The following is a 10,742-nucleotide window of genomic DNA, read 5'->3' as shown; positions in this document are numbered from 1 at the left end:
TCGAGGTGCAAACTGATGTAAGTGTTAAATAGGAAAAGGTTTTTATGATAAGGCGTATAAAGGAATATAAAGTAGAGGGAAGGGTTATCAGGCATGTCCCTCCTTTTGTAATGTTGACTTATACTTTGCTAAATCAGGGAAAGGAAATGGAGTGTGATAATTACAGAGCTCTATAGCACTCTGTGAATGTGAATGCCTATGTCATAACAAACGGAGTGGTCAGATGGCATTATTCTAAGGCGGTTTCCCCCAAACTGGTGCTCTTCTCAGGTGTTTTGGATAATAATTCCTATCATTCCTGACCTGTGGCTATGTGATCTGGGGCTACTGATAGTTTGGATCCAAAGATCAGGAAGGCACTAGCTTAAGAAAAGCTGTTTTAGTGGCTGCCTTTGGCAGTATTCATAGCACAATGGGTACAGACAGTGTAATCATGCCTGTTTTGTTGTTCCAGCTTAAGCTGAGTAGATTTAAACTCCAAATGTGCAACAAGGCAATGCAGGGTTGGACAGGGTTGCCATGAGTTGGGGGTTGATTCGAGGGCGGTTAACAACAAGAAAACAAAATATTCCAGTCAGTGCTTGTAAAAGCTTCCTTTGCTTCCAGAATCCTCTAACCAGTATGCATAGTGCCCATATTGAATGGGGATTCTGGGAGCTATAGTCCACACATTTTTATTTCTGAACTATGCCTACTATATACAAAACAAAACAGTTGGGGGGAGAGTTAAACTGATGCCCACTGTCTCCACTAGATGGTGCCCAGATTGTATTTCCCAAATAGTAATGCACAAAAAGCTTTTCACACTAATCACACTGTGTCTCTCCTCTGCAGTTTCTGGAAGTAGCCAGGAAATACTACTTTGCAACAGAGTCTGCATCACTGGTATTGCTATGATTGCAGTTTTAGTTGCTACTGGATACTGCTGCAGTGCTTCATGAAAGCAGAGTAAAGGGACATAGTCTCTGATTCAGAAGAACTTTTTAATTGTCCTTCTCCAAATAAAAATAAATAGGCAACTCCCCTGATCCTAAATCCTTTACTTAGCTATGCCCCATTTATTTCAGTAGGATTGAACCTTGCATATTTTTAGCCTTGGTGTTTGCCCAAGATATTTGGCTGCCAGAGGGAAACAACTTTTATAAAAATCCATCCCTGGTTTCATGCACAGAAACTGATCAGACGGCCAACAGATTTTCTGTGAACATTGGTGACAAGATAGCATTATCCCTTGCATTTGGGGGCAGCAGGCTTAGGTGACACATGCAACTCTGTTTCCAGTACCTCACCAGTGCTCCTTACTGCACTTTTGAATAACTTGATACTATCTTCATAGAATTTTTTCCTCTCCAAAGTGTTGCGTATTGCTGGGAGAGCTGAAAGGTAACATCTAGTCCGACCTCTATTTTCCCTCTTCTGATCCATGCCCAATCAAAAGGGTCATTCACACATTGTTTTTTAGTGCGACTATATGTGAATCATCTCACACATTCCAGATTTGTTGCATCTGCATCTATGCTCATCTCTGCGAGTTCAGGTGCTCACACAAGTCAGCAGTCAAATAAAGATGGAATTGATGATGCAAATGTATCTGAAGCACATTCAAGGCATGCAGAGGTTTATCCCAGGACTATTCACATCAGTTATTCATACAGCTGAATCTTTTAGAAAAACTTGGAAAAAAATCCAACATCGATTATCCTGGGCTAAAGGGTTTTTTTTTTTTTTGGCAGTCACCTCAAAAAACTTAATAGGATGCATTCAAAATGCATGTAAACAATCAAGATTCAACCTAGATTCTACCTGGATTATTTCACCATCTGAATAACTCCAAGGGGTGTTGTCAGGGTCCTCTGTGCAGGTTCCATGTGTCATGAGTTTTATTTTTTAGGTTGATTATATTTTAGATGTAGTTTTGGTTTTAAATGTGTTCTGATATAGTGAGCAGGAGCTGGGCTTAATGATGGGAAACAGGAGGAGCCCGAGACACTAACTGTTACTGAAAGTTTCCAAGGTTGTTTGGCCTGGTAAAGGAATGCTAGAGACAGGGAACGTTAGGTATAGACAGGGCATCACAGTTCACAGAACATACAATGTGTTCTCATGTTATATTTGACATAGGCATTCCTAGTGTGAGCCAGTGTGGTGTAGTGACTTGAGTATTGGTTACTGCAACTCGGGATATAGAGCAGCCTGTCAAACTGATAAAATGTTACTTAGCTGTTAATGAAAAACCCATAACATAAAATCTGAGGAGACTGATTATCAAGGTTACAAATCAGAGGCTGTTCCTTTGTGCAGACTGGATTTTGCATAGTAGACGGCAATCATAATTCCCAATGCAGATTCTACTACTTGCCCCTTCCCTATGTTTACGCACATGTGACTTCTTAGCAAAATTTACAGTGTTCATTATGAGAAATAAAGTAATCATACCTGCTGTGTAAACAGTGAATTGGCCTTAAGCAGTTCTGGAAGCTGTCAATTCCCCCTTGCAGAACAAGGCTTGGTGCAGAGTCTCTGTGGGTTCCCTAACTAACATTTGGTACTTTTTAAAAAGAGCTGTGTGTGTGTGTGTGTGTGTGTGTGTGACATGAAATGTCACCTTTTATATTTTAGTATGGAAAGAATGAAATAGTATGGTAGATCTGTCAAAACAAGACAAAATAAACATCTAGGAGACACAAGTTTTTTCCAGTTAAGATGGAATGTACAACCTCTCGCTTATGTTTTCCACAGCCATGAATTATGTTTTCACCCTTTACTCATAAGATGGCTTTCATATTGCCCAGATTGTTCTGCCTTTGTGTGTCTTTCCGAATAAGGGCTTCTGTTTTTTGCAACTCTTTTTCACTGACAGCATTTATATAAGAAAAGATGAAATACTGCATAAAATGAGAATGTATTGTAAATATTTCATATTAAATATGAAACAGATAGGTTAGATTCACATACCATCATGCTACATAATTTCAATGTGACCTAGAATGTCAACTCTTTTTTACTTTAGAAGTACCCAGGAGCTAGGAAATGAAAAATCTTGCCTTGGAGAAGGTTTGTAGAAAAGGTAAATATGCTTTTTTAAAAAAAATTGTAAAGGTAGATCAAGCATCTGATAATCTTGTGTTTGCAGTTCAGTTGGGTGTTTTTAAAAAGTCCAGAGGAATTCCAGAAAAAAATGCTTCCAGATAATAAACTATAGTAAGACAGGATTGCTTCATAATACAAGTCAATACTGAAGGAGAGCATACCAGTGAAAATCTGTGTAATCATTTAGAACTATGGTTTAAATATAAAGTACAGCGTGTAGAATAGAGAGGGAGGGAAAGCTATGCATCAGGCATCTTAAATAAATTGTTAATTCCATAATTGATAATAGCATCCGTTAAAGGTCTAGGTGAAGTAGTAGATGAAATATTAGATTTTGAGTGGGGGACTTTGATTCAAATAGCCACTTTAACCCAGTGAATTACTTGGGATAAGTCATAAAACCCTCATCCTAAAAACCTTCCCTGTACAAGCCTGCCCACGTTTTAATGTCTTTTTTTTTGGGTGGGAGGTTATTCGCCAGTTGACCCTTCTCTCTTCTCTATTTCCACTAGCAGGCAAATACTTTTTTAAAATTTGATTTAGGAAGGTCTTTGTTTCTTAACTTACTGTGGCAGAAGGGTGCTTTAAATGTAGTGTGCTGTGCTTTTATCTTTTAAATTATGCTTTAAATGTGTTTTAAATTGTTTTAACTATGTGATTTTGTAATAGAATTGTTTAAATGTCTTTAGCTTTCGTGAAATAAGACTTTAGCTGAACATTTTAACTACATCCTTTAACTATCCTCTATTGCCATTACTCCTTTAGTGATTAAAACAAGTAACTTGCTACATTGTTTGCTGCACTATTCATTACCTTCTGCTACTTTTTCAGAGGAAAGCCCTTAAAATGGATAAGAAAATGGCAATAGAGGATTTTTTGTGTGAAACTGCCTTTAAAGGTAATATTGGAAACTAAGTACAAACCATTATTGCTTAAACTAATAATGTATCTTTGCTCTTATTTCATTAATTTTGAAGTGTGGCTTCATCATGTTCTCATTACCCCCAGAAATAACTAGTTATGGGTAACTGCTTTACTTGTAATTAATTATTTCCAAGCTCTGCAAATGAATATTACAAATGAACGATTGTATAGTGTTTTCAGCTTGTGAAAGCAGAAAGGAACATGTACTACTAATAATAAGAAGGGTAATGCTATTGATTAAACTTGCTATAATGGAATTCTGTTCTCTAAATCTTTAGGAAAGTTTGTTATAGATAATCCTGCTTCAGCACAGAGGGCTGGAATAGGTTTATAGTTCTTTGTTTGAACTGATGTCTTTCTGCCCATCTATTGATGTTTTATACTGAATAGAGAGAAAATTCTTACTTGTGATGTCAGTGGTGTCTTGTGTCAGTAAATTTTAAAACATTTTATGAAATGTCATGCCTGGCTCTTCTTGGAATATTTACTAGAAAGAAAATTCTAGCAACCATTCACAACTTGCCAACTGATTTTCCATGTCAGTGTGGATTTATGATTAAAATGTCCTAACTGACTAAACAGTGTTGTGTGCAATCATGCTGGCCACATGATTAGTCTCTGACAACACTGGCTCTTTGGTTTAGTAATGGAGATGAGCACCACCTCCTACGGTCAGACATGACCTGACAACCTTGTCAATGGGCAATACTTTTACCTTTACCGACTAAAAGCATCCATTTATGTTGAATTTCAGATCAAAAAATTGTGGATTTTTCTTCCTTAGATTAAAACAGAAATGCAGAGCAGCAAAATGTACTGGCAGTGCTGCGACCTCTGAGGGAATTATAAGCATTTCCACTAGTATCAATAATACAGAAGGTGCTGATGAAAATATGCAGAGAACGAGCCACAGTAGTTCCGGTAAAACCTTAGTGGCCAAAGTGGCTGTGGCTCCCCTTGCTAGTGCACTTGTCAGCAGAGAAATGTTGGAAACTATCAAGCAGGCTGGACTTAATTCATTAGGGGCTGATTCATCACAGCACAGATTGGATGAGGATTGTTTGGAAAATTAAAGATGAATATAAAGGCAGCAAGGGTACACAGATTTAGTAGTGGAAACCATGCTGGTGTTACAGAAACCATCCACTCAAAGAATATATACTATGACGAGGGTGTTTGTAAAGTGGTGTCAGATGCATGGAAGGGACGTTCATACAGTGCAAGTTGGAGACATATTTGAGTTTTTGCAACAAGGAGTAGATAAAGGTTTAAGACAGGGGTCGGCAACCTACGGCCCGTGGGCCGGATCCAGCCCGCCAAGGCCTCAGGACCGGCCCCAGCCCGGTCCTGCCTCCGATTGCCGCCCCCGCCACAGCTTGGGCGCCGCTTTGGGCACCCGTGGGGGCCTCGCTGCCATCCTCCTCCTCCACCACACATGGCCGTGCGGAGGAGGCGGAGGAAGAGGAGGGCAGCGAGGTCTGGGGTGGAGGAGGCGAAGGTGGAGGCGGTGCCTCCTGCGCGCGGCCGCACCACCTTCCCTGCCTCCCCGCAGCCTCCAGCTTCCCTCTCGGCCTACGTGGAGGGCAGCCTCCGCGGAGGCCGAGAAGGAGCGTGTGGGGCTGCTGGCTTCCCTCTCGGCCTCCGTGGAGGCTGCCCTCCGCAGAGGCCGAGAAGGAGCACGCAGGGCCGCTGGCTTCCCTCTCGGCCTCTGTGGAGGCTTGCCCTCCGCGGAGGCTGAGAAGGAGCGCGCGGGGCCTCTGGCTTCCCTCTCAGCTTCCGTGGAGGGCAGCCTCCGTGGAGGCCGAGAAGGAGCGCGCGGGGCCTCTGGCTTCCCTCTCGGCCTCCGTTGAGGCTGCCCTCCGCGGAGGCCGAGAAGGAGCGCGTAGGGCCTCTGGCTTCTCTCTCGGCCTCCGTGGAGGGCTGCCCTCTGGCTTCCCTCTCAGCCTCCGTGAGGGCCTCTGGCTTACCTCTCGGCCTCTGTGGAGGGCAGCCTCCGCGGAGGCTGAGAAGGAGCGTGCGGGGCCGGGAAAGAGGGGAGGCCTCCAGCGCTGGTGCCCCCCGCCGGCTCTTTCCCAGCCTCTGACGGGGCCTGGGCCCTTCAGGGGCCGGGAAAGAGGGGAGGCCTCCAGCGCTGGCGCCCCCCGCCGGCTCTTTCCCGGCCTCTGACCGGGCCTGAGCCCCTCAGGGGCTGGGGAAGAGGGGAGGCCTCCAGCGCTGGTGCCCCCCACTGGCTCTTTCCCAGCCTCTGATGGGGCCTGGGCCCCTTAGGGGCCAGGAAAGAGGGGAGGCCTCCAGCGCTGGCGCCCCCGCCGGTTCTTTCCCGGCCTCTGATGGGGCCTGGGGCCCCGTCAGGGGCCGGCAAAGAGGGGGAGGCCTCCAGCGCTGGTGGCCCCCACCGGCTTTTTGCCGGTCTCTGACGGGCCCTGTGGCCCTGTCAGGGGCCAGCAAAGAGGGGGAGGCCTCCAGTGCTGGCCCGCCCCCGGAGGGTGGAAGCTCCGCTCCTGGTGTGCGGCCCCGCCCCCGGAGGGTGGAAGCTCCACCCCCGGCTTCAGCCCCCCAGTTATCTGAGGGACAGCAACCCGGCCCCCGGCTCAAAAAGGTTGCCTACCCCTGGAAGACATAATAGACTTAAGAGGCAAGTGGTAGCTTTAACAAGTTTTCAAATCATAAAGTTTGCCTCTTGCTGTAAATGCACATGTCAGAAGATTTTAAAGAGGGGTTACCTTAAAGGTACCACTGACAGTGCATAGCTTTCCATAGTGGAACTAAAACTTAGTATTAAATAGACTTAGCCAACCATCATTTGAGCCATTGTGGGAGTTGTCATTAAGGAAGTTGACCTTTAAAGTAATTTTTTGGGTCGCAATGACATGAGCCAGGCAGATATCACAACTGGTAGCATTGTCTAGACATCCCAGTCTGTGTAAATAGGATCATGAAAAATTTACTTTGACATTAAATCCCAATTTTTTACCAAAATTTCATTTAAATAGGGCCCTGTTTCAGTCAATAAAATTGCTAAATTTACGTCCAAATCCAACTCATGACCTAGAAAAGAAATGGCACACCTTGGATGTCAAATGTGCTGTAAATACATTCATTAAAAGGACCAAACGTAGTTGAAGGACTAATGTGTTGTTTGTCTCATTTAATCAGAAGATATTAGGAAATAAAATATCCAAGGCTATAATTGCACATTGGATAAAGGTGTTCATATTCCTTTGTTATGATTTGACGAAGGTTTCTAGACCTCAGAATGTTTGGCTTCATTCCATTTGATCTATGACAATGAGCATAGCATATGTTGTGTCAGCATTCCTTGAGGATGTATGCAGTGCTGCTGGGTGGAAAGAACTGTTGATGTTTATGCGGCATTATAAAATATAGAGATACATGTCTTCACAGGCTGCATTTTGACATGCTGTATTGCAGTCAGTATTTTAGATATGGCAGCTGAATCCACCCTGGGATGAAAGTAGGCTTGGGTACATCCCAGTTATGTGGATTGATTGTTCGGGCCATCCAGAGAATGAGAATCATTCTTGGATGGCCTGGAGAAGCAACCCACTCCTGTCCTAAGGTTGGCTGTATGATACATATCTCAAAACAAATATTTAAATATTTATCTAATGGTTTTTGTGGGATGCAACTCCAACCACAGGGTTGAGGAGAAACTGAGGCTTCACCTCAGCAGTCAACTGTTTTAAGAGAAAATAATTTTAGACTTGGAACTTCTGGAAATGAGCTGGTATGCGGGGATAAACCCAGCCATGTGGATTGCTTCTCCAGGCCATCCAAAAACGAACTTTCCCACTAAGTATCAATCCCTGAATTTAATTTATAATTCCAGAGATATGCAAGAGTGGCTAATTAATATTTATGACTAAAGGCCGTGAGGGAAACAACAAATTGCATTTCCTCTGAAATTTACATTAGCAAGATTATTATTTTCAAATGATTCAGACTAAATAACCCCAGCTACATTGAATGCAGATTCTCATCTAACAATAACATCTTGAATTTCTCCCATGAGTTCTATAGGCAGTTCTCACGTCTGTCCCTGGGGAGATATAACAATTGCTTTAAAATATGAGCCTGGAAATAATCTTTCCAGACAATACAATGGTTCTCCCTTTATCCTTTTTATATCTCTGTGTTTTCTCCCCAACACTCATTTCTAGATTCCAACATTCCATTTCCACTCTCCTCTATGCCTCTGATTAATAAAGATGTGGAACAAATCAGCATTGTACCTAAATCTTAGTCTATAATAGAGAACAATCAGGAACATGTGTATTCACACATTAATTTTAAATTTAAATTAGAGCATGAAATCCAGTATAAACCAAAATAATAGCTAATTATAAAAATACATAGCTTTTAAACATACACAACTTAATGTCATATTAAAACTATCTCAATGTCTCTAACGAGATAGTTTTAATGAACAGTTATCTAATGTGAGATACAAATTAGTCTAAATTAAGTATTTATTTTTATATAACAAACCTCCAGTCTCATATTTCCCATGGAATGTGCAGTTAGTGTTAGGCAAGATGGTGAGAAGAAAACTGGTGATGTGAGCAAAACCTTCATATGGTATGTACAGATTTGTTTAAAATAAAAACCGGGGTGGATAAGCTTAACTTGGTTCTAATTCTATAAACTTTACAACTGTGGTCTGCAAAAATAGCTGCACTTAGAAAACCAAAAGCTCCCAATATTACTTTGCCAAAAATAACCCCGGGAAGCACTTGAAAAGCATAGCTTTCCGGGAGGCAAAATTTGTAAAGACCCCGAGGGAGTCTCCATTACAAAGCATTACCCCCTCAGGAAAGTCTCCTGCAACCTTTAGTTGTTTCTCTGCTACATAAACCATGGAAACCCCAGCCAATTTAAATGCTGTCTCAGCCCCAGGATATTTCAGCATTAAATCTATAAATCTAATAGGCTTCCTGTGTTGTCAAAATTGTGGTATGGGTTTTGTGGATATTGTGTAAATTGTACACCTACCATATGTTGTTCCTTTATTAACCACCCTTCTGAGGCCCCAGTGTTAGGTAAGGAGAGACCTCACAGCTGGAAGGAACTGCAAAATGCTCTGATTTTTGTGAACTGCCTCAAGTGACAAAATCCATTTGTCTCAGGGAGAGGACATTAATTTCTGATCAAATAGTCTCCAATTACACTCCTAGAGCTCCCCTAATACAGGAGGTTTTGTTTCATGTAATAGGGGAGAAATAATTTATGTAGAAAGAGCCATATTATTAATGGTAGTAATGGCACTTACCTAATTTGGAATAGTAATAATAATACCACGACAGAACAGCCATCCCTAAATTTAACACTTGGAGCATAGTTTTGTTGTCAGATTAAATTAGAGGCACATTTCAATCTCACACTAAAAGGGACTGCAGAAGTTCATTTTCCCCTCAATGTTTCAGACCAACCATCTTTCTTGCATGGATCACTAAAGCTGCATTCATATATAAATGTACCTGGGTACCAGTGAACCCAAAAGAGCTGACTTGTGAATAGATATGCATAGGATTGCATTGTTAAACTGAAATCCTATACCCCAGGGTTGGGATTCAGATGTCGTTAAGTGACCAGATATCCTCCTTTTCCAGGACATGCCCTACAATTCATCCTTCAGTCCAGGAGGAATTCCAAAATGCCTTCCATTTTGAACATTACTAAGAAGCATGGATTTATATTTATATGAGTGTTTTTAGCTTTTATTTTGTAATGTCCTACATTTTTTCTTGAATGCCCTATATTTTGCAGTGTCTTGTCCTCCTTTGCAGTTATGACATCTGGTCACTCTTACCATTGCTATGCTGGCTAGGACTGCTGGGGCCTACCTACAACAGCATCTAGAGATCCATGGTTCCTACTTCTGCTATATCCTCTTAGCTGAGAACAAGTCCCTTTGAACTCAGTTATGTGTATCTCTGAGTAGACATGTGAGTGGTCTGTTAAAAAAATCCAGGGTTCAGAGACCCTCTTGGGCTTATGCAAGGGTTTTGCAGTAGCCCTGTGTATATTCAGTTGAGTCCTCTGCAGAGGTGTAGCTATGTGGGGGTGGGGAGGGAGGAGAATATGAAGGCATTAATCCTCCAATAAGAATTCTGCCCCCCACCCCCCAAAAAAAATTTGACTGCAGGTCCAAATTTCCCGCAATTCAATACCATAAAACTTCAGACAAGCATTTAGAAATACAGTTTAGGCATCCAAAGAAAAGAGGCAGGCAAAGTTATCAAGGGAATGCAAACACAGCAAGTTTAAGAGTTCCAAGTAGGAAGAATTTTCAATGTCTCATTCTCTGCAATACTAGAAAATTGAGGACTGAAGGAAAATTTCTTGGGGGCAGAATTCTTATTGAGGGGTGAATTAGCAACATCCCTGTATGCGAAGTCGAAGGCTTTCATGACCGGCATCCATAGTTTTTTATGGGTTTTTCAGGCTATGTGGCCATGTTCTAGCCACATTCTCTGAAGATGCCAACCACAGATGCTGGCGAAATGTCAGGAAGAAAATCTTTTAGAACATGGCCACATAGCCCAAAAAACCCACAAAAAACTATCCCTGTATGCACCCCCTTTATTTGAAAAGCAGATTTTAATGAAGCATTAGGAGGCTTCTGTCCTAAGAAGGATGGTAAAGCGATCAAGCCCACAAAATTGATTTAGTATACTGGTATATCCCTACTCTCCTTCTTCTTGGGT

The sequence above is a fragment of the Sceloporus occidentalis genome, unplaced genomic scaffold (genome assembly GCF_023333645.1).
Source record: "Sceloporus occidentalis isolate IW3139 unplaced genomic scaffold, rSceOcc1.0.p SCAF_3, whole genome shotgun sequence".
NCBI lineage: Eukaryota > Metazoa > Chordata > Lepidosauria > Squamata > Phrynosomatidae > Sceloporus > Sceloporus occidentalis.
The sequence above is the reverse complement of the archived record's forward strand: the minus strand, read 5'-3'. Positions refer to the sequence as shown.